This window comes from Filicampus tigris, chromosome 4, assembly GCF_054856515.1.
Source record: "Filicampus tigris isolate MCC_2025a chromosome 4, RoL_Ftig_1.0, whole genome shotgun sequence".
Lineage (NCBI taxonomy): Eukaryota > Metazoa > Chordata > Actinopteri > Syngnathiformes > Syngnathidae > Filicampus > Filicampus tigris.
This window is the reverse complement of record NC_141220.1, coordinates 27,325,789-27,349,024: the sequence shown is the minus strand read 5'-3', so window position 1 is coordinate 27,349,024 and position 23,236 is coordinate 27,325,789. Positions and strand designations below refer to the sequence as shown.

The window sequence follows — 23,236 nt, the reverse complement described above, 5'->3', positions numbered from 1 at the left end:
TCCCCCAACCCAGCGTTAGTCTGACCCGGCTCCATTCTTCCACGCCTCTGGTTTCTCCTCCAGTCTGAGAAATGAAAGCCCAGAGAGCCTGAGAAGAGCGTCGGTCCAATTACGCAGCAGTGGAGTGTGCTCTTGGATCAGCCTGCAGGTAATAAATAGTCAACCTAATATGTCAGCAGTCTTGACTCGTTGGTTCATCTTCTTTGCTCAACTTGCCTGACTCGGAAGCAGATGTCAAATTTGGTTCATTAGTACAAAGTAATGACCATCTCGCCCCATTTCTGACGGTCGAAATGACAAACTCGGCACTTGGTTCATGAAAAGAAAATAATGGCCTTCAGTTCCATTCTTGATGGTTCTTGACAGCTAAAAAGTCAAACTCGGCACTTGATTTCTGAAAACAAAGTAATGGCGCTCCATTACCACTCGTAACGGTCCAAAAGGCAAACTCTGCACTTAGTTTATTGAGACTAAACAGCAGTCAGTTGCATTGTTGACGGTCAAAGCTGGAATTTGGTTCAGTTGAACAAAATGACAATGGGAAGCTCCTTCTTGACTATTAAAAAAAAAAAAAGTTAACTCAGCACTTGTTAATTGCAGGGATGTGCAAGATAAATGCTGGAAGGGGTCACAATTGTTCTTGGGTGCTACTGGGGGCCACATAGGACCACGCACATCCTAATCAGATGTATGACAAAAGGACAGTATGTGCAAGCACATCTAACTCATGTCTGCTATCTAGTGATGAATAGTGATATTACACTTTAAAACGACCTCGCTTTTCACAGGCCCACAAATAGCGAAAAGTATAATTAATAGCCATTGAAATCCATTGGGATTTCTTTTTTTTTAGTAAACCCTAATTAAAAAAAAAAAAGATGATAAACCACCAATATACATTTTCTTCGAAAAATGGGGTTCACACCCAAAAACGCCACCCCAAAAAAAGGGAATTTCACTCTAGTAGAGCAAAAATGTTAATAATTAAACCCCCTGATCCAATTTTTATTTTATTATTTTTTACATTTAATCAAGTGGCCTGCATTTGACCATCCCTGGTTTATTGAATCAAAATAACGATGGCCGGCTTCATTCTTGACGGTAAAAAAAAAAAAAAAAAAATCAAACCTGGCATTTGGTTTCTACCCAGCCTGTTTTAGATGTCTCCCTCCTCCTACACGCCCGATTCAAATGATCAGGATCGTTATCATGCTTGATCATTTGAATGAGGTATGTAGGAGGAGGGCGACATCGGAAACAGGCCGGGTAGGGCCCCATGAGCACCGCACTTGGGCACGACTGGTTTACAAGAACAAGATGACAACGGTCATTTCTATTCTTGACAGCCAAAACAGGACAACGATTTCTGGTGCGGCATATTCATATTGTACCGTGAGCGATAACGGTACATACAATATTGAAGACATTTTCAATAAAATTCCCTAGTGGGGATTAAGCGGTTCAGAGAATGGATGGATGCTTCATATTATACCTTTTGTAAAACTATTCCCTGAAGACAAACGGACCCGGCCTACTGTCCGATGTGACGAATGCCTTGAATGGATCCGAAAAGTTGAAGAAGTCGCACCCCTTCTGTTTCCTCTCCTGCTAATGCTGCCTATGCCTGTGAGTTTTTGCCCGAAAACCCCTTAAGCCCTGCATGTGGCTGCGCTCGATTGAGCTGAACCACTTCATACTCGCGGTGTTTTGATTCAGAAAGCCTGGGAAGACTCAGCTAGTCAGCAGTGGCAAATGTGATCAATAAGCCGCTCACTTCCCCGCTGTGTAATCAACCTGACATCGCAGGTGGAACTCTCCGAGAAAACCAGACCGATTAAGGAACGAGTGACTCCGGCTCGGTGAATCTGGCTTCCTGCAGGCCGCAGCAGGACGTCGGCTCTCTCCAGCATCCCAATAAACAACCGTTTGGTGGCCGGCACCTTCGCAGCCAGAGGGGGAGTTTCACTCCTGCCTTGCAGGTCGCGCTCAGATGCTTTACGGGTGTTTGTAGCTGGACGATTCTCTTGGTTGTTTCCATTAAGGCCCCATTGCCAAGGCAATCATCTTCCAATAACCAGAGACGCACTCGCGCCGCCTCGCAGCCCTTTACTTTTATAGCGGACAAATCTATACTCATGATTACACACATGCTTAAGCAAAACTGGCAAGGATCGTTGACGTTAGCACACTGGAGATGGAGCGAACCTCAAATATGGCTCAACTTGAACAATAAAACCAATCACGAGAGAACTTCTGAATTTGGACTGGGTTAGTGCCCCTGTCGCAGTCAATCTAGTGAGTTGCCATAGCAGGAAAATAACCGAGTAGCTATGTAGGAATTTTCCTTGATAATCATCGATGATATCCACACCAATTCTTTCCGATTGGTTCAGGGAAAAATATACTTTTGTTGTCAATTGTTTGTTTTTCCAAGGTTATCGCCACTTTTTTAAAAACAAAAAATCAAAAAAGTCAAGCTCAATTCCTAACAATTGAAAAGTCAAACTCACCTATTTGCTAATACATTATAATCAATGGCGTGCAGTTCCTTTTTTGACAGTTGAAAAAGTCAAAGTCTAGAAATGTCAAATTCTAAAATAAAGTAATGATGGTCAGCTTCACACTTCAAGGTCAAAAAGTCAAACTTGGCACTTTTTTTTTTTTAACAAAATGATGAGAGTCAGGTCCATTCTGGTTGGCAAAAAAAAGTCCAACTCTGCAACAGCAAAATTACTGCTGGCTTTTTCCTTGATGGTCAAAAATTCAAATTTCTCTGTTAAACCTTTTTCTCAGTCAAAGCTCTGCGCATGGTTTGTGAAGAAATAGTAATGGCAGTAAACTCCATCTTGATGGACACAAAGTGACACGGCACTTGACTTAGAAAAGCAAAATAACGTCAGAACTTTTCTTGATGATCAAAATGCCAAATCCGGCACTTGGGGTTTATTAAGACAAAATAACGCTCACCATACTTGATGGCCAAAAAGTCAAATTGTGTTAGCTCTGCTGCATAATTGACCAAGTCATTTCCTGGAGTTCTTTTGCCTCGATACGCTTTCAATTTTGACCCGGATTTCACTGAGTACACGTTTTAATAAACATTGTTGATATTTATTGACAGTAAATTCGATGTGGCATTTGGTTTATTTTAAAAAAAAAACGTAATATCAAGCTCCATTCTTGACCGCCACAAAGTCAAACATGGCATCGAGTTTAATTCAACAAAATCACAGTTGGCATCTTTGTTTGCTGATTTTCTGCTTTCAGCCTATTGATGGTGAACTGTGAGCAATAGCGCTACATTATGATATTGATATTTTGTCTCAAGCCTAGTGTTGTTATGGCTCCAATAAGACTACCACATAAATGCAAGATCTGTTTATGCCGGCACGAACATAATGATTGAGCACGCGTCGATTATGTATTAAGTTGCACGTGGCCTGAGCTACGGCATCGACTTTTATCAGCTGGTCCTTCTTTTTTTTTTTTTTTTCCTTTTATAACTTGTCAGTCCCACTGCGTCAAGACGCATGTCAGACAATATCACATTTGTCGATTTTTAACCCCACATTGTATCTATCTATCTAGCTATCTAGCTAGCTAGCTAACGATATCTCCCCATTCTCAAAAAGGTCACGCCTGATTGACTGCCGGAGCCATTCTCAGTCTCCTGTGTCGCGACTTATCGTTATTGACGTGTCGGCTCTGATGACAAAGCGAGCCAATAGAGAAAATCAACCCCCCGCCCGCTCGTCCTGTTGGGACCGCTCGCTGTGTCCGCTGACACATGCTCGGCTGATTGCGGACTACAAAGGAGAAAACATTTCCCGGCATTCGAATTGGAGTGCGTGCACGCGTGTATCTAAGTTCATGGCTGTTGCCGTATTGGCCCCCATTATGCAGACTCTCCGCCACTTCACTCGAAGCGAGGCTAATTAATAGCACTTGATGCTGTCGTTATCTAGTAATAAACGTTTATTACGGCGATTGAAGCACGACATGATACATTTGACAGCGTACGACCGTATTGCTTAAGTCAAACCATTACTGTCGACTTTGTCATTGTAGCTTCAAATAACAGCTTGTCATTTTAATGGTCGAGTGGCACTTTCAAAAAGTAAAGTAAACAACTTTGCAGAGTGATGATATTTTCCAAGTCACTATAATCATCCTTTTTCTTTCACCCTTGTGTCTGTGTTCCATAGAGAAGACCGTTTTTCATCAGTGCTACCGGGGCCACATAGGACCACCGACTTCCTAAGCAGTTGCATGACAAAAATGCTATTTTACATACGGACAAAATATGTGAACTTTACGTTTCATAATACATTTCTTAGTGCATGTAAAGATTCACTCTCCTAAAGGGTTTGAAGCAAACAACAAAATAACCACATACTATAATTTTTTTTTTCCTAGTGCAAAAGGCTCTCTTGCCTAAACATTAAAGGATGGCACAAAACTGTGTAACAAGTTGGATTAATTAAAACGTAAATGCAAGAAATTATCATGTGATTTTTTTTTTTTCCTCATGAAATCAACTTACTCAAAATGTCAATATTATTGAGGTACAATATTTGTCCTGCATATCATTCCAAATCAGCAAAAATATATATTAGGCCTACTCATGTTATAGTTAAGGGCAGTATAAGACCCAGTGTAAATGCAACTAAGACATGTCTGCCATCTAGTGGTGAATGGTGATATAACAATTTAAAACTACAGTTGCCCTGTGCATGTTCGCAGTTCAGCACCCGCGGATGTTCATCAGCATTTTTTTTGAAGAATCTTTTGGGTTTTAAAAAAAAGCAACTTTTTTTTCGGGCAAAAATTGTGGGGGGCTGCCAGTTGCCCATCTTTGTCCGGATCCAACACATGTTATTTACAGATGACAGGGACAGAGTGTGTAATGTGCAAGGTGACGGTCAAAAAGTCATGCTCAGACTTTTATTCAAGCGACAGTCAAGGCAAATGGAGTAAGAATGAAGCAGAAAAATTCACCTGTTTTCAGCCATCCAAAGAGGCTGACAGCACCGCCTCCTTAATGTCACGGCTCACGGGTTTTCTGAGTTGGCTCACAGTCTTGGGATTTGGTAATTCATGTCTCTTGGAGTTCATTACTTTCTTGGTATATTATCGGAAGCTGACTTGACAACACAAAGTGCAGTAACACATGTAGACAGATAATGTAACCATAATCAGAGGCATATATTCTTAATCCTCTGGGAAGAATGAGTAATATTCTTTCCGAGGAGCTGAGGCTTGCCTCAGTGTACAAAGTACATTTGACTTCACCAGAAGAAGCAGCACAATCTATTGAATTGAAGCAAAAAATGTGGCAAAATCTGCTTAAGTACTGTCCATTGTGATTGTCATTACTATGTTTTTGTAAAGTACATCATTATTAGTGCTATTTTTCGAAAGAAAAAAAAAACACACACTACAATCATTTTTTTCAAACATACATTCAGTCCAAGAGACGAGCTTGGGGAGCTCTTCCCGGCTGTATTCAATTATTAAGATGCTTTTGTCTTGGCAAAGTAAGTGTTGCAGCTTCACATCAGATAAATCTTGGCGGCGCGAGAACAAGTTGCTGCAGCTTTTTGGAGCTAATGCAAGGAAGTAGTATGGCGAAAATAAAGGCCGACGGCGGGCCTTTTTTTCGTGATTATTTTTCTGTCCTGCTCATTGGCTAGTACCAAGCGTTTCTCACTCTTGAGGTGCACGTGGGTGTGGAAGCACGAGACTGGCCATTGAAAATTGAGAAAACGCTGAGAGGGAAGCATCAGCGTGTCATCTAGACTCAGTCGTATCGATAAACGGCTACGTGTTCTTGTCACCTTTCTACCAGTCTCAATTTTTAAAGTGAAAGTCAAAACAAGCATTTTTTTTTTTTTCAAGAATATGTTCTATGCGGGACCACTAGTTGAAACAATGCATTCTGACTAATTTTGCGTTTGTGGAATATGAGTTAAGCAGCAAAATCCACCCGTCTTTAGCCATTTCAGGGGGGCAGCCATTTTTTTCACTTCTGTTGACTGAAAATGACCTCACAGTTGCTCAGGGCTCAGATAACGACCAATCATGGCTCAGCTCCAGAAAACAAGTGAGCTGTGATTGGTCGTTACCTGAGCCCTGAGTAACTGCGATGTCATTTTCAGTCGGCAGAAGTCACAAAATGGCCGCCCGTGGCGATGGCTGAAAGCGGGTGGATTAACTCTTACTCCGCAAAATTTTTATCATGTCTTTTTACAACTATTGGGCCTGCATAGAACATATTCTTGAAAAAAATACGGTTGGGTTGACTCCACCTTTAAGCAATGGTACATTCTGAGGTATGTGGCGTGAGTGGTCAAAGTCATTTTGTTAATGACTCTATAGTCATTCAGTGGCGTTCACCTTGGCAGGGCGATCCGTGATATTTCATCTCATCGAGACCTTTTGTTGGCGTCGTCCAATGCGGGTTCGACTGGAGCAGCTTGGCGAGCGCGAGCGGGCGAGGCAGCACTTCTGCTGCCAAACGACGACCACCTGGCTCGGCGCTCCCACTGCACCAAAGGCGGCTCCGCCAATGCCAGACAGGCAAGGCGCCGCAGCGCCGGAGCCTCCTCCGCCCGTCCAAAAGTGGCGACCGAGCGGCTTGGCGATCCTTCTCCCTGTCTTCCCTAAGTCGCTTTCCCATTCATCTGCCATGCCGTATCCGAACTTAACCCACCGTGGGAATTGCCGGCAAGATGCGGGCTAATGACAGCCTGAAATATGGAATTTTCTCCCCCCCTGGCTTTACACAAGGAGGAGTGTTCGCTATAGCAAGGTGTTCCTGTGAGACAAAGGCAAACGCTATCTCCTCTGCAACATCCAGCAGGCCAACAACAAACCGGCTCTTGACAGATAATCCATTTTGTGGCCAAAGAATCGGCCACCTGATGGGAATTCAGCAATCCTTATTTTCTTTGCGGGAAAGAAATACTCTCTCTTCAAGGACGGAAAAAATGTTGCTCACTCGCAATGCCGCTGCTGGAATTTATATATGGAACACCTACGCTATGTCCTAATGTATCTCGGGGTGGCTTTCATGTCATGAGCAAAGAAGGACTGTGTGTGTGTTTTTAGTACAGTAAGACAATGGCCATAAAGCACTCCCAAAAAAGCGTTCTATGCATTTTGTATGGACAAAAACGTATCCAGTGCTGCCTTGGGATACTCAAAACACTTGTATCTCATATCAGCTTTCCCCAGTGAGAAGAATAGAAATTGATTAATTAATCACCTGTTTTCTGGATCTTAAACCATGATTGGTCATTACCTGAGGCCTGAGCATCTGTGATGACATTTTCAGTCGACAGAAGTGACAAAATGGCCACCCCCAGAGATGGCGAAAAACCGGTGGACTAACTTTTATTCCACAAACGCAACAACAAACGGACACCCATCTTGTGGACGGACGGACGGAGGATGAGAAGTCTTTGAAAAAGGACAGACTAAGAAAGGACGGCAGTGGGGTTTCGTCCGTCCCTCTATTCGTCCCTAACCGACTGAACGTGTTGTGCTGGGTTCTTTTAAATATTGTCAATCCACTCGCAATACTACCAGATGGTAAATGGATGTCCATTGGAAATTAGCCAGCTAATGACCTTGAAAACATGTTTATGAGTGCACGGATATTTTTTTATTTTTTGTGGTGGGGGCTAGGGGAAGGGCGGTCCGACGGAATGTAAGGACCAAAGCGCTTTAAAAGGATGAAGACAGACGGGGTCGGAGGACGATTATTTTCATGAATAAGGATGGAGGATGGACCGGCAAAAAATGGAAGTGCCCATCTCTGGAAAAAGATTTTTCAAGTGGCAACGAAGGGGAAAACTACAGAGCACATGTAGGCTGCTAACACGCAATTACAGGTGGCATAAGCGGCTGCATTACCAACATCAACCATACCTGCGGCAGCACAAAGCCATTTTGATTACAGTGATGACGATCTGTCATGCAGCGAGAGCCAAAATCAAAGAAGCTCAACTCCACCATCGAAACTTTTCTTCATGCTATCATCTCTCTCCTGCAGTGGAACAGCTCATTTAAGCCATTTGTTCTCATATACCGCGCATCCTTTCTCGCATGTGTAACAATTCATCAGTGGGACTTGTTCTTAATTCCAAAGCCAAGCCATATCTACAATACGCTGCTCTTCAAATTGAGAGTCATTATTCAAGGAGGCACTGGAAGGTGATTGCTGGCGGCGTTGAGCGAAGACGCCGCTTCCCTCATATTCCTAAATCCGAGTCTTGGCGGAACATCGCCGCGCTCGTATACATTCCCAGTATTTATTTGTTTGTTTTGGCTTGAAGTCTTGCCAAATCGCCGCTCTTGGAACGTCCATGTGACGTGGGGCTCGCACGTGGGCCGTGATGAATTGGCCGGATGCCATTGCAAATATTAATCACATTGTCAGCACAGCTGAGCGGGAAAGCGTTTAGTGCGGCAAGCAAGTGCCGCCGAGGCTCATTCATCAAGGCCGGGAACTCTTCTCCACGACGCTTATGCTCCTCACTCCCACCAAAAAAACAAGATGCTGCCTTCCCGCAGCAAATCAGTCTTCACTTGTGTCTCCAGACATTGGATTGCTTTACTCAGAATTTGCGGTTAGCCACAAAGATTTTCACATCTGTTTCTGTTTGTCAGGCTTATCTCCGCAACGAGACTTGTCATTTGGGAAATTTCATTGTAGATGGTATCTAATAGTTCGGGTCCTACTTGAAGGAAAGGAGTTACCTTGTGACCATGGGAAATTTTGAAACTGATTGAATGGCCATGATGTGGAGTCCCACAAGGGTCCGTCCTTGGACCCCTTTTGTTCAGTCTGTATATGTTACCTTTGGGTCCAATACTTCACAACGCCAATGTTGGCTATCACAGTTATGCAGATGGCACACAGCTATATTGATCAATGTCCCCAAATGACAGCAGTTCAATTAACATATTTTGTCACTAGACAAATTTAGACAGATTATGTCTCTAGAGCAAATAAACAACTGGATGAATCTAAATGTCCTTCAGCTAAACAAAAACAAAAAAACGGAGGTAGGTGTTATTGGCAATGAAGAGGATTCCTATTCAAAAAACACCCGGAATCACTGTCTTCACTAACCAAAGACTAAGTCCAAAATCTTTGGGTGCTGATAGACTCGAACTTAACTTTGAGCAATCATAGCAAATGAATCACTAAAGCAGCCTTTTACCAGCTGAAAAAAAACATCTCCAGACTGAAGGATGCATGCTATAACACATCAAGTTGTGTACAAAATGTGCTGTATAAATAAAGCTGCCTTGCCTTGCCTACTCACTTTCCATCTGGTTTGCTATCTCTTCATTTGAGAGTGACTCAACAGCACCACTGCTGTTTGGCCAAGTAGTGCGCTTCATTTTTGCCTCAACGACTTCAGGGCGAGCACTAGGTTTGATTTTTAATCTATGGAGTTATGTTTTCCACACTTGTGGAGGTCATTTGTGAGTAGTCTGTTACTACAGCTGCATGTTTGTTGTGGTTCCCTGAGCCAGAAGTCTTTCTCCTTTTACCTTACTTAAGAAATACAGCAAATACCGAACCAGGTACACAAGTGAACTTGTAAATTGTTGTTGGAAGGGTATTGGGTTGAAGGTCGAAGGAAATATTCCTTCAGAGACCTCAGATGCTAAATTGTGAAAATTTGTAGATGGAGTGAAACGTGGGTTCCAAACAGCTTTAGAAATACTCCCTCTTATTAAATATTTGAGGATGATTTGTTGACTCCAAAAGCAAAGATCCTGACAAATGATTTTGGTACTCCGTCGGCGAATGATTGCTTTGCCATTGAGGTTTTGACACCCTTTGACCTTGTGTTTCTTTCAACCAATGGACAGAAAAGGTATGTTCAGTAAGGTCCAGTAACCTCCTATGGTTCAGGCTTATACATTAGTGACTGTGCTGGCAGCCACCATGCCACAATAAAGGTCAATTGTGCTGTAATGGTCACCAGACATTTTGGGTCAAAACTGCCTTCTACAAGCTTCTCTTCTCCCACTGGGCCACCGTCGTAATTCTAAATTGCTTCATTGTCGGAAATCGCTGTTCTAGAACTGGGCACTTATCCAGCGGCACCGCAGGGAGTGCTTTACCTATTAGTTGGCCACATGGTGACCTTCATGCAGTCCATCCATGTCCCTGTACTTCTCCACCTTTAAAACGCAAACATGAGTGAAGCTTGATAGTTTTGGTGCTTGCTTTAAAAGGATGAAAAAGTCTTCACAAGCACCCATATTGATATGCAGCCTTGAACTTGGAACTGGAATGGACACAAGCCCAGTTTGTATGTACGGTATGGAAACCCTTGAAAAAAATGGACTCCACAAGCACAAAACGAAAGTTGTTATGGGATAAGGAGAACACATTTGTTTCCAAATATATCGATTTATATCACTTTTTTTGTTAAATATGATTATATTTACACATTTGGTCCTATTTTTTTGTATTTAATTTGTCAGACAATTCACAGTTCCAAGAAATTGTTTTACTTAATTGCTTGCACTTTTGGGGTTTTGTTGCTACACCAACTAAATTAATTTAGTGTCCTTTACACATTTTGACAGTGGAAATAGAAAAAAAAAAATTTGAATTGTGTTTGGTAATGTGTCTACTGCATGCGCCACTGAACACAGTACAGTTCTGCTACATAAATTAACGAGAGTAATTCAGTTTGGTGTGAAGTGCTGTCTTTGCCAGTGAAATTACAGATACTCACATACGCTTCGCCGATTTCACTTGATTTTCCTTTTATACTTTCGACTCAAGAAGTAGTCATCCCTTAGCTGTGCTCCCTGTCGTCAAGGTAACAAAAGCCCTACCCGGCATTGAACCCCGCATAGGTAGTGGCTCATTTGAATGACTCACCGCCCCCTCAAAACGGGCTGATTTTGGCAATGTGTGCAAAAATCCTTGATCCTTGAGGTACTTTCATAAAAAGATATTAAAGACTCCTAGGTTGTGTTTTTTAACAGTTGGGTAAAAAAAATGTGTCGTTTGAACAGACTCTATTGGAGGAAATAGTGTATGCTGGTAACTTGAAACTATAACTAAAAGACAATAACATATTGCAAATTTTACCTTTTCAACTATATTTTTGTACTCTCCTTTGGAGACTTATTTTTATTATGTGGCCTTATGGTCATTGGTGCTTGCGAAAAGCCAATTTTTGATGAAAACCCTCTATCCTTCCTCTCATTTTTCTACCTACTCTAAACGCTAGCGTGGCTAATCTATTCAAGCCGACTCAATCAACGATCAAAAATGTCGAAAAGATGCGTATCTCAATGGAAATTTGTAACGTTTGCAGCAGCATATGATGTGGTTATATGGATGTCAAGGTTGGTGTGGACTATTTTACTAGAATATTTTTACTGGACCCTTGTCGATGTAATGGGACCATAATTGATGGATTGACATTGTCTTGGAGATTGATGAGGCTGAAACGATGAGTTCTGCATTTTTTGTGTTTGCGAGAGTCTGACTTAAGTGCTCGCTGAGCCTGCAGATACAGTATGATTGTATCTTAAAATGTTGGGCATTATTCAAATCTCCAGGAACTGAGGTTTTTCACGGTGTATCGCATGCCCGGACAGGTTTCCAGGCACTGACGCAAATCCCCCGGCAAACAACTGTCCCGCATGCGAGACGCTGGAATGTTAATGGGGTCTTAACTCCTCTCATCGTATTCTGTGGGAGGAGTAGAGTTGTACAGTTCAGGAAAAAGTACATCAAGGTAAAGTGAGCTAATGACCTTCTGGTCAATATACGGACCGCCACCAAAATGGACTTGTCTTTATTTGAAGTCTTGCGGACTCCTGCGGCGGTCAAGAAAGGGACAACTCTGCTTTGATGGAGTCCGGAAGGAGTCGGCGTACTCGACATCAGTCATCGCTGGTCGCCACGAGGTCAAGTCCTTTAAAAGTCCTTCGTTATGGCGCATTCCGTCTTGTTACGGACATCTGTACTTGCTGCACTCGCCTGTCAAGTTGTGCGCCCGCCATCAGCTGCAGCAGTGAACTGACAGCCATACTGTACGTTTTTGACATTTTCAGCCAAATCCAGGCTTCAAACAAACGTAGAACGGTAGGGGTCGAGGTCAAATTAATGGAAGCTGGAGCGTTTCGTTTTTTTTCAATGGCGTACAGAGGTGACTGACTTGCCAGTTTTTCAGGATACAATTCATCAACATAAGAGCAGTGAACACAGATCATTTCACTTCACAACACGCAGCAGTTCGGTAGACAATTCTTGAAAATCGAGCGCTGCAAGCTGTTTAATGCCACTATCGTTTGGCATTTACTGTACTGTCAAACTAAATATCAAACTAAGAATTACACATGTATTTTAAACAAACACACCACTTTGCTTTCTGCTATCTTAATGGTAACACACAATGCAAAAACACCTTGGATTGGCTAACGAACAGCATCAATAGTTAAGCAATGGATATGTGGACATGTCTGCATGTGTGCATGTGTGCAGCGACACATGCAGACAGATAATAAAACAATACTCAATACTTTCATTTGTCTACAGCAAAAAAATGCCTAATGGTGCACTAATGGTACATTATATGCGGCCAAGTCACACCAGAACGAATGGCAACAAATCAATCATGATGCACAGTATGGACATGCTGTAGATAAATGCTCATTCATCAGAGTACTTCTGTAGGTGCTGCTAAATTGGTCAGCATCATACGTCACTCAAACCTAGTAGTTAACTCTTTTCATATCGGTTTCACAATAGCGTTTGTGAACTGAGATGATTACACTAATGACCCACTTTTGGTTTTTCCTTGAAGGGAAAATGGAGGTGTTTATTTGAGGTAGGTGTTCGTTTTTGTCTGGGTGACTGTGACAAAAGAGAAAACAGTCAACAAATACAAACGATAAAACAATTTGCAACCTATTTTCGGGGACGGTTCTCTTATCTTATTTTGTTGGTAGTTCTATTGTCATTATTTACCGTACGCTTTACAGCATTCAACCTTATAAAAATGACTCACACTTTGGACAAACCAGTTATATGTTTTTTTTTCTCTTTTTTACTACAATTTAAAATCCGCTGCATGTTTGGTCCTTAATCAATGCCGGCAATAGTTCAATCTTTATTAATCATCCATATTATATTTTGCATGACCCTCGTCTTTTAATGGTCTCCATATAACTGACAATTAAGCCTTTACGGCCCTACTTTGCCGTTTATGTTGCACAGCGCCATCCTGGAGTGGAAGCCATAAATGTATATAATGTCATGATAGTAAAGTTTGAAGCTTTTGGCAGGGATTCCTTAGTGTTCTTCGACATATCAAAACGAAACATAGCACATTGATGATTTTTTTGCTCCAGCGCAGACGCGGAGGCGGAATTTTTTCCTCACCTCGTTAACACTGTGAACACTGTAAGCCAACGTGGATTTCACCTGATTGAACCGCTGCACCTGTGGAGACCACAGAAGTTAAAGGATCTTTAACACAATATCCCCTTTGTTCATTCAGTTCATTTTGGTATTTTTTATCCCTAGATGTTCCTTGTAGTCTTACCTTATCTTTATCTATTTATCGTTTTATTGAATATTACACATTACGGGTGTAAATATACGCCAGAAATCACCGTTGAGAATGTACCGTACCTTGGTTAAGGCCAAGTTTTGGAACAGTCAGGGATCCTCCATGACGATCTTCTGTACGACTATCTTCTGTAAAGTGTGTATTAAGAGGTTTCTAGGCAGCGACTCAAATGAGCAGGAAGATAAATGATGTCATGGCCGCACATTTGCTTTGTCAGCAGGTTTTTGCAGCGCTCACCGGGAAGTGAATTGCTTACGCGCATAGTCCAGCTTGCACTGATTAATCGCTCATCTCAGCGTGCTAAATCTCAATGGGGACCCGCTGGCAGCGGGTCGGAACCGATACGCCCAGGCTATGCCATAACCACGTGACGCACTGCGACTTGCGCCATCTGTCCGTCGTCCTCTGCAGGTCCACGTGGCGATATTCATTAAGTGGTGCGCTGCCCGTGCAGCTTTTGGCCACCTCGCACTTGTCTCCCTCAGCTCCCTCCCTCTCTTCTTCACCCAGTTTGACTGCTCTAGTCCTCCTCCGCTGTTGAACTTTGCTCAGACAAATTGAGTCGAGCTAGCCTAATTAGATCGTCTCTCATTGTGTTTGTAAGTATGTGACTAATTGGATAAAGATAAAAAAAGAGCTTGTCCAAAGAGTTCCTACATGATGATGCGGTTTTCCTGGAGGACTTTACCCTTGCTTGGCTGAATTTCAAAACTGTAAAAGACAAGCTAACAAACAACACTGTGGGAGATTAATCGTCACAGCAACAAGGTAAGATAATGTTATTTGTTCACGCCAGTGTTGTTTTCGTCGACAATGGCAATGACAAAATGATTTCATTGAAGCCTTTATTTTCTGGACGTGACAAACTAAACATGGCTCTTTGATGGTTAAAACGGGGCGAGACGTGTGTTAGTGGGTGGTTTGCCAGACAATTCAAATGCGTGCTCACCACGCCGATGTTTATTTTGAAGATACAAGTTGTTTTAACATATCCTATACATATAACACTACTTGACAGTCGGCTTGTGATAAAGTTCATAGTAACCTCAAAGTTTTCCACATAACTCCTGGCATGAATGGTAGCTACTAGCTAGCTTCAGGCTAATGTTAGCTTTGTCGTGCTATCGTCAATTCATTAGCTAATGGGTGTGTTACTTCCGTGAGTGACTGTTTGCAAGATCAAGGGAAATTTTCAAAATAATGAAACCCCAGGCTAAAAATCTCAGCGTAAAGCCCTGCTCACACTCGCAGTATTCAAATGAAATGCATTAAAATGCTGTGTTTCATCCCCATGTTAAAACATGAAGTCTAAGGGATCCCTAATCGCCCAATTACCAGCATCTCCATGCTAATCAAGGCCAATTAATTATGGAGGCTGGAAGGAAAACAAGCGTACGCAGAGGGCCGCTAGATTAGCATGGAACGCCATTCACTTAGACACCGCAGCCCCCCCACTCCCGAATCGAAGCGCGTGGCAACGCGGGGTTATGCGAGGTGACCGCTTGTTAAACTCTGGCTTCTGGGCGGAGCCACAAACCCGGAGGTGGAGATCGCCATCAAGCCCTGCAAAGCAGTGAAATGAGAGGATGGGAGGGTGGAGGGGATCAATACTATGAATACAGCCTACACATGCTAATTAATAGCTTGGCACGTGCCTAATTTCACAACCTTTTGGCGTATTTATAAGGTCCATGGAGGACACAAGAGTACGTTTGAGTGATGTGTACTTATGTGTACTTATCATGTTTTTTTCTCTTGGTGCCACTTGTAGTGTAAGCACATTTTTTGGTATGACAAGACATGAAAATCAATAGATAAGCTACACTTTGAACACACACAGGTGGTCGGCCATTTAGGTTTGAAGGTGCCATTTTATTGATTTTTTTGACGATTTCTCGGCTGTTGTACCTGAACAGATTACCCACCACCAAATATTAACCGGCTGTACAAGACCAGGGTTTCTCACATTTATACCACCTGATAAATACCACTATCATGACCAACAATAAAATGAAACACAAAAAAGGGGAATATATTAGCGGCCAGTACCAGCGGGTCTGATTTCTGACAGGTTGATCATAGCAGTATACACGAGAGTCAATAAATCAGAATACTCATCGGGGAATTTACCCGATTGCCACTAGAAAATTGGCTGATGCTTAAGTGCGAAATTACGCGACTCAAATTGCCTTTGTTACACATGAACCATCTCATCATAGTGGAATTATGCAATCCATTTCATATTCAAACAGGGTATATGAAATGCAGGCTGGCTCAAAAACTCTTGCCAGCTACATATGGCCCACGGGACGTCCGTTGCCCACCCCTGCTATAGCGCAGAACAGTAAATCTGAAACACAGGATTAAATATGAAAATCCCCCTTTGAGTGCAATTAGCCATTCTGGGTCTATTTATAGATATTCAAGTCTGGCATATGTAAAATGCTCCCCCATAGAGGCCACAAAGCTCTGTAATGCAAATGAAAGCTCCACTCTTTGACTGTAAATCCCGAATCCACAGCAAGTTACATGACCATGCTGTGAGATTTTGTCGCTGAGTCAAAATGGCAAAAAAGACAATTACATCAGATCGTCACAGTGAACCCCCAATATACCTCGCATATAAAATCCCATAGTTGCTTTGATCTTAATCCATGTTTGTTTTTTTATTTGTTGGAATACAATTGAATATGCTTTAATATTTCTGGTGTTTGGCCTGAGAAAAATAATAGTTTATGTCTATGTCATGCTCTTTGCTCTTTGAAAAAAAGAAAAAAATCATCTAGTGTGTGTGTCATTGAAATTGGCTACTTTATGTCACGTACAAAACAAATGATGATGACATAAACATTGACCAGATTGTGATTTGTTAATACGCTATAGATTAACCTGTTATGTCCTTCCATCAAACATTATTTATCCTGCAGAATGCTTGATAGCCTCATCGAAACATACACTACTTGCTTTTGCGCATTTCAGTTATTGTTACGATGCCATTACGTACTCTAGGCAACTTTTGACCATTAGCGTTGTCGCATATGGCCGCCGTGTTTTCTCGCATCTGTTTATGCGCCTTTCGTCCTTCACACAAAGTGAAGGCGTTTCACAGCGCCAGATGTTGCCCAGCGTGACATTTTGCAACATCCAAAGGCTGCGCCGCTGCTGAGTCAGACTGCTGAGGTCAAAGGTTAAAGATGGCTCGGCATCGCGTTGCTGTTTAGCCCACGGCGGAGCAAACATTGTTTTTGCATGCAAGGTTTGTTTGTCTCTTTTGGACAGAAAAAGGCATCCAAAGCAAAAGGCTGTATCTTAAATCGTGCCTTTCCCAAGATAACATCATTCTTCTTCTCCGCCATTGTAGTTTGAATGTGTGAGAGTCAGTTGAAAAGATGTTACATGAGGTAAGTTCCTTCCATGTAAGACATTTCACCTCGCCAATTAGGCCTTAAATACAGATGCTCGAAAAAAATCACCTTATTAATTACATTAGTTTCTTAAAATGGAAGAGATAGAGAGATAATTACAAATAACTCCCCCGACGATGACTCACCCAATCCCCCTCCTACCTTATATCCGTCTGCCGGTTTTGGCTAATTGCTAACTCTGAGGGACTTGATGGTGACGGCTGATCAGTAAATCAATCAAGGTTTTTATTTTTATGTAGCTGGGCCACAATGGGGGTCTTAAAATAATTTGTAGAGATTAACAGTACTCAATATGGTGTCTACTTTAGATTGCCCTAATGTACGCTTTTATTATTTGTTGAGAGCATTTAGATCTGAGAGGCGAACTCCTGCTATAATCATCTACTGGTATTTCCCGTTTAATTTTGTCAGGTTTTTAATCCCAGACGGATGTTGTTAGTTAAAATTGTCTAATGTTCATTGCTTTGATCTTTGCATTAGACATAGTTGTTATGAGTTAGTGTGATCATTACTGTTATTAGCATTAGTAGTCTACACTCTAAAATTTAGTAGTATTACCACAGGCCATTTTAAACTGCAGTAAATGCAGCATATGCATAATAGACAATATTTATTAGTTTTGTTATTTTGTGAAATGATTGTCTTTTTTGTACGTGTGTGTATAACCACCAACAGATGGGGACGCCGTAGAAGAATCTTGCCTAGGGCGCGGCTCGGGGTGGCCCTGTCAACAGATAAATTGTTTCAAAACTATGTGGTTGAAATTCAGACATGGTTAATGAACATTGATTGGTGAGGGATGGGCTAACTGTTTGATTTTTTGGTGTTGCAATTTTTCCAAGTTTTAGAAAATAAGTAATAAAGTACAAAAAAAACACAAATGGCATGTTATTGTTAAACAGCAGCACATACCATAAACCCTCATATCCCAAATCTTCCGCACCCATTCTCGTACGAGCCGAAAACCAAGCGAACGTGCTGTTGGTAAAAACATCAAACTGAACGAACTATCCCTACTGTCCACTAGCATTATTTTGTCCCACGTTCACTTTGCATTATTTCCAGCAGGCCAGGTGCTGACGGCACATTTTATGGCCGAGGAAGTGTGTCCGGTCATCAAGTCTTCCTGCAGGCACTTGGCTGACTCTTAATCCACTCTGAAGTCCGACTCGACCCGCCAGACTCCAAACATGCCACTCGGGTCACTAACTGCTGCTCTTCGCCACGCCGTCGACCCAGCACTTCCTCACCGCTGCTCAAAGGTACATTTCACTTGATGAATACTGCATGCTCTTTTTTTTTTTTTTTTTTTTTTATCCCCCCATGCTGCTTTTCACTCAGGAAAGAGACTGAAAATCCATCCGAAGCACAATAGACTTAAAAGCCTGAGGGCGTTTTAAAGGTTTTGGCTGCTGCTGCTTGTGACGAGTTTTATTCCTCACCTTAACTTTTCTGAAAATGACATCAACGGACAATAGCGCCTCAATTACCGGAGAAAATTGTTCTAAAAGACCTTTTTCGGGAGGTTTGTAAACAATAGGCACCGGGGTTCTTTTAGGTGGCAGAAAAGCGATTCGCAACTGCTGACCTGAACGGAAACGATAACGAAAATTTATACCCCAAACGGAAATGTACAATATGATGTCATGTGTGAAATAACTGCAGGTGTACAGTATATTTGAGCGAGGTGTTTTTGAGTTCAAATGTTTGAGTCCGAGCGAAATGAGGGAGGCATTTATTAATAGATACAGTAATTGTGACTGGGTGTCTATATAAACATAGTGGGGATGAAAGTGATATCAGTGTTTTTTTCCTGAGGTAAATTAAGGTAGGTTCGTATTTGGGGGAGGTATTTATTAATATGAATTGATGTAACTTGGGATGGAAGTGATATCAGACAGTGTTTTTTTTCCTGAGTGAATAAGTGCCTCCCTCAAATAGACACCTGTCTTTTGAAGGTAAATGACGCGTATTTGAGGGAGGTATTTATTAATATGAATTGATTCAACTGGGCGTCCAGTTAGATGAGGATGTCTGTTGAATTGAAAAACTTCTTTGTGGAAGATTGTGGCAAAACTCTTATATTTGTTTGTTTTCCTGAGGGAAGAATTGAGGGTCTATTTGAAGGAGGCATTTATTATTCCAAATGTGTGTGTGATGGTTGAGCTAGATACAGAAATATGTTGATTTATTTTTACATGTAAGGGAAGTATTTATTTGTGGGAGATGTTTATTAATGTATGGATGGATTTAGATACAAGTGGTGATGATACAGCTCCGCTGTTGCAATGGGAACGTTAGATGCTGCTTAAAAACAAACAGAGCTGTCTATTTGGGTGGAATCATTTGTGTGTGTGCGTGATGCATCAGGTAATTCAGTATTTGATACAAGCTTCTTTAATAATCGGGCCCAAAATTGGAGGAAATATGGTGGACACAAAAGGCAACCTTGAGACTTGGTGAGGGACTATTTGATGGAAATTGCAATTGTTAGTTACTAAATTTAACAGCATATCATTCATAGGCATCAGTGTCACACCTTAATCCCATTAACAATATCATTAAATGCATTGATTTTGTTGCCAAGTGCAGACTTAACCGTCCTAAATCAAACGTTCACTCGAGAGAGGAGCAAAAAGGGTAGCTGTGATTTGGTTTATTTCTTGATTTTTGAAGCAAAGCCTCAGCACTTACAAACAAACAAACACATGCCGGGGGAGCTGAAGGATTATTCACTCATTTCTGATCCCCCAAGATCAGTGGGCGTCTTTGACAAAAATAAACGGAGACCTTTCAAATCAAAAGCGTTTTTGCTTGTGTGTGTGTGTGTGTGTGTGTGTGTGTTTGGAGGGGGCGGGGGTGGGGGAGTGGGGTTTTGTTGAGGATGTGCACAAATGGCCGCAATCAAACTCATGCTGGTTGGGGTATAATAAAACTACATGAAAGTAAAATAAAGAAACTGCTTCCCCTTTGATGACTCATAACAAACTATAGGCTGGGCAAGGCCATTTTATTCATTTATTTATTTATTTATTTATTTATTTATTTATTTATTTATTTATGTAGTTCATACACAAGGTAACTCAATGTGCTTGACATAATTAAAAGTACAACATATAAACGCATTTCCAAAAAAATAGGTTAAAGGTATTTAAAAGCAGAGTGAAGAAACAAAAGTTAGCTTACTAAACGTACTCACATAAGTTACTATGCAATAAGATGCTTTTGGAGAACATGGTTTTAAAAATGCTTTGAAAGACCTTAATAATAGGCATGGGGAAAGAACATCACTTTTAACACATGAAGTATGCACCATCTATTTTTTTTTTTTTTTTAATGAAATTTCAACAACAAGAAAAAAAGAGAATTATACTCAGGAAATGAAGGCAATCAAGAGTCATTATTGACCATTTTTGAGCATGTAAGCGGTGCACTTCAGTATAAGAATCATCAGATGCATAATACTCCCAATAACTATCACGTATTACCACAAAGGTTGCATTTTCTAACCGTGAGCTTTTATTATAATTGAGTAGTTAAAGTATTGAGCTTTTGAGTTTTCATGTGCCAGACTGCGAAGCTAGTTGGCATTTGACAGAGCGAAGATAAGTGCTGCTTAAACTTGTCTGGAGATGGAATCTGTGGCCTTTAAAAGTGAAATCCGCTTTCTACGAGGTTGATGTCTCACCACTTTCACGCTTTTCACATAAGCCAAAAGCCAAAGCCTAATTAGAAAATGGAAAACAGAACCAAAAACGGATTTGTATTTTTTTCATTAATTTCTTTTCAGGGGAAGTATTTTTAATAAAAAAAAAAAAATATCGAGTAATAATTACCATCCTCTATTCTCTTACACCGCTAGCTTTTTTTTTAACTGAGGTACTTGAATTCCCGGAGGACTAGTTTCAGCCCTTCGTATATTTTTCCCTACAAAAACGTGGCCCACAGTTAACAGATTAATAAAAATCTGAGGAAAAAAAAGGGGGTGGGCGGTGAGAAGTGATGCAGAGTGAGCAGCATTTATCACATAGTGTGGTGCTATACGTTGTTAGCTAAAACAGCATGAGAGTCGATTTAATGAATTGAAACGCTGCAGGTAGACACCTTCAGGAAAGTAGTTCTTCCTCGGAACCTGCCACAGTCGGTGGATGCAGAATCCTCACAACAGCAGCCTCACATTGATTATCGCCGCCTACCCTCTTTCAAGGCAGGAGAGGAGAAGCGGCAGTAAAACAGGCCAAAATCCAGAGGTCAGGGGAGAAGGCAGGGCAAGTTTTGCCAAAAGCACCATGCTTTTCCACATAAATGCTATTTTGAACACCTTAATGCAACGTGTTGGACAAAAATTCAAAATGTTGTTTCCAAAATGCGGTGTTTTGACGTATAAATATTCTGTTTTGCCCTTCGCAGTTATGTGTGGCACTGAAAATGTTGTTTTGACCTCCCGATATGCTATAAAATGCTATGTTACCATTCAAATGCTATACTTTGCCTCAAGGGCACTAGATTCTGCAAGCAAAACTTTATCATTTACCCAAAACACATCTCCCACAAAACACTACCTTTGCCTGAAAATTGCTCTTTGTTAAGACGCCGTCATCTTCCCTCATCCCTTCACGGTATGTTGTGTTACGTTCTTGTTGATTTATTTTGTCATGAAAAGACAACCAGAGTTCACACATGCTCAGATTTTGAACAAGAATTTTATGAATGAAAATGGCCCATTATTGGACATTTAACATGGGACTACACATGAATGCCGATCAAGTCTGGGGTGGTTTATTGATCAATTGTTTATCAGGATCAATCAACGGCATTATTGATTTAACATTTTGCAGCATACATATTCTGTAAAATAGAGCTAATTCGAAATCATATTCTCAAGGCTGAAATAAATCAAATGTGTCCTTTCCAGTAAGTATACAGTATGTTTTGCTGTTGCCTGCTGTTTTTTTTTTTTTTATACCTTTTTCTTTTGTTTTTTTAACATAATGAACCGATACTGTGCAGCTGCATTGAGTTCATTATTATGCAAATATGGAAAAGATATATTACATGCTAGGCAATTTGTTCTAGGTTCGCTCACAGAAACATTGTGGAATTTGCATTTTAACCACTTTCCAGCAGATGCAGAACTGGACATTTTATTTTCTTGGTAAAAAAAAAAAAAAAAAATCTGTTCTAGATACATTCCAATCCCATTGACCTTGACTTTATAACTTTCACCACATGGCTGTTATCATTTCCGACGTATTTTCATACCATTTGGTTGGTTCCCTTAGTTACTTAACTTGTCATTTTGTGCTCTGACCATAATCCCTGCATCCATTTTCTCATGGAATTGGGCCATGGTTGCAACAGACAGAGTTGCGTAACCCAGGTGTTCCCAGCAACACCCTCCACGTGGTCCTGGGAGTAAACCTCCAGGCGTTGCCAGGCCAGATAATCCATCTAATCCCTCCAGTGTGTTGTGGGGTCCCCCACCTGTAGGACGTGACCACAACACCTCCATTGGAGTTGATATTCCGCTTGCATCCTATTCCGAAGACCCTAAACAGAGTCCTCCGAGCCTTATTTGCGTTAGAAGGCTAAAATTGTCAAGTTCTTGTGAAAATGAAATCCCTTTAGTATGATTTTCCCTAAAATTGCTGTTTTTGTCTTAAAACACTATAACGTATTTTGCCCTATAAATGCTACTGTGCTCCCTAAAATGCTTTATTATTAGCAATAAACCAAATGCTCCATTTTGCCTTATAAATATTATTTTCACCCCCCAAAATGTTACCTCGTGAAGGTTACAGTAATCCTTTAGTAATCCCTCGTTAATCACGGGGATTACATTCCAGACCACCCCCACAATAGATGAAATATGTGAATTAGCGACCAAGTATTTATTTTAGAGGTAGACCTTTTTTTTCTTCCCAGGGTCGATACGGATTATTTGGAGCCGATGCGCATGTGCAATAAAAGGGACGATATTAATGTCAAAGCTCCCGGGCTCTGCAGCAAGTACTGGAAAGTTATATGAATACTTTAACAATTGGCTCGCTAAAGTTTTCCAAAATTTCAGCGTAACTGAAATCTTAATGTTTCATTTATCTTGAAGTTGATACAAAACCAAAGAGTTCAGGAAATCCGCAGCATTTTGACTGTGATGCAGTGGCAAAATAACCCAGTTTTAAACTG

The 23,236-nt window shown here is 41.2% G+C and overlaps 1 protein-coding gene across 2 annotated transcripts in view; it reads left to right on the top strand.

Moving 5' to 3' along the window:
* lingo1a (leucine rich repeat and Ig domain containing 1a) overlaps window positions 1–23,236 on the top strand; it is a 145,877-nt gene that overhangs the window by 12,401 nt on the left and 110,240 nt on the right. Inside the window, exon 3 of one of the 2 annotated variants that reach the window (XM_086028187.1) lies at window positions 18,119–18,312. The gene's annotated coding sequence lies outside the window, so the exon portion shown is untranslated. Of the gene's footprint in view, window positions 1–18,115; window positions 18,313–23,236 lie in introns of both variants that reach the window. The other variant, XM_086028186.1, reaches the window with a different exon arrangement.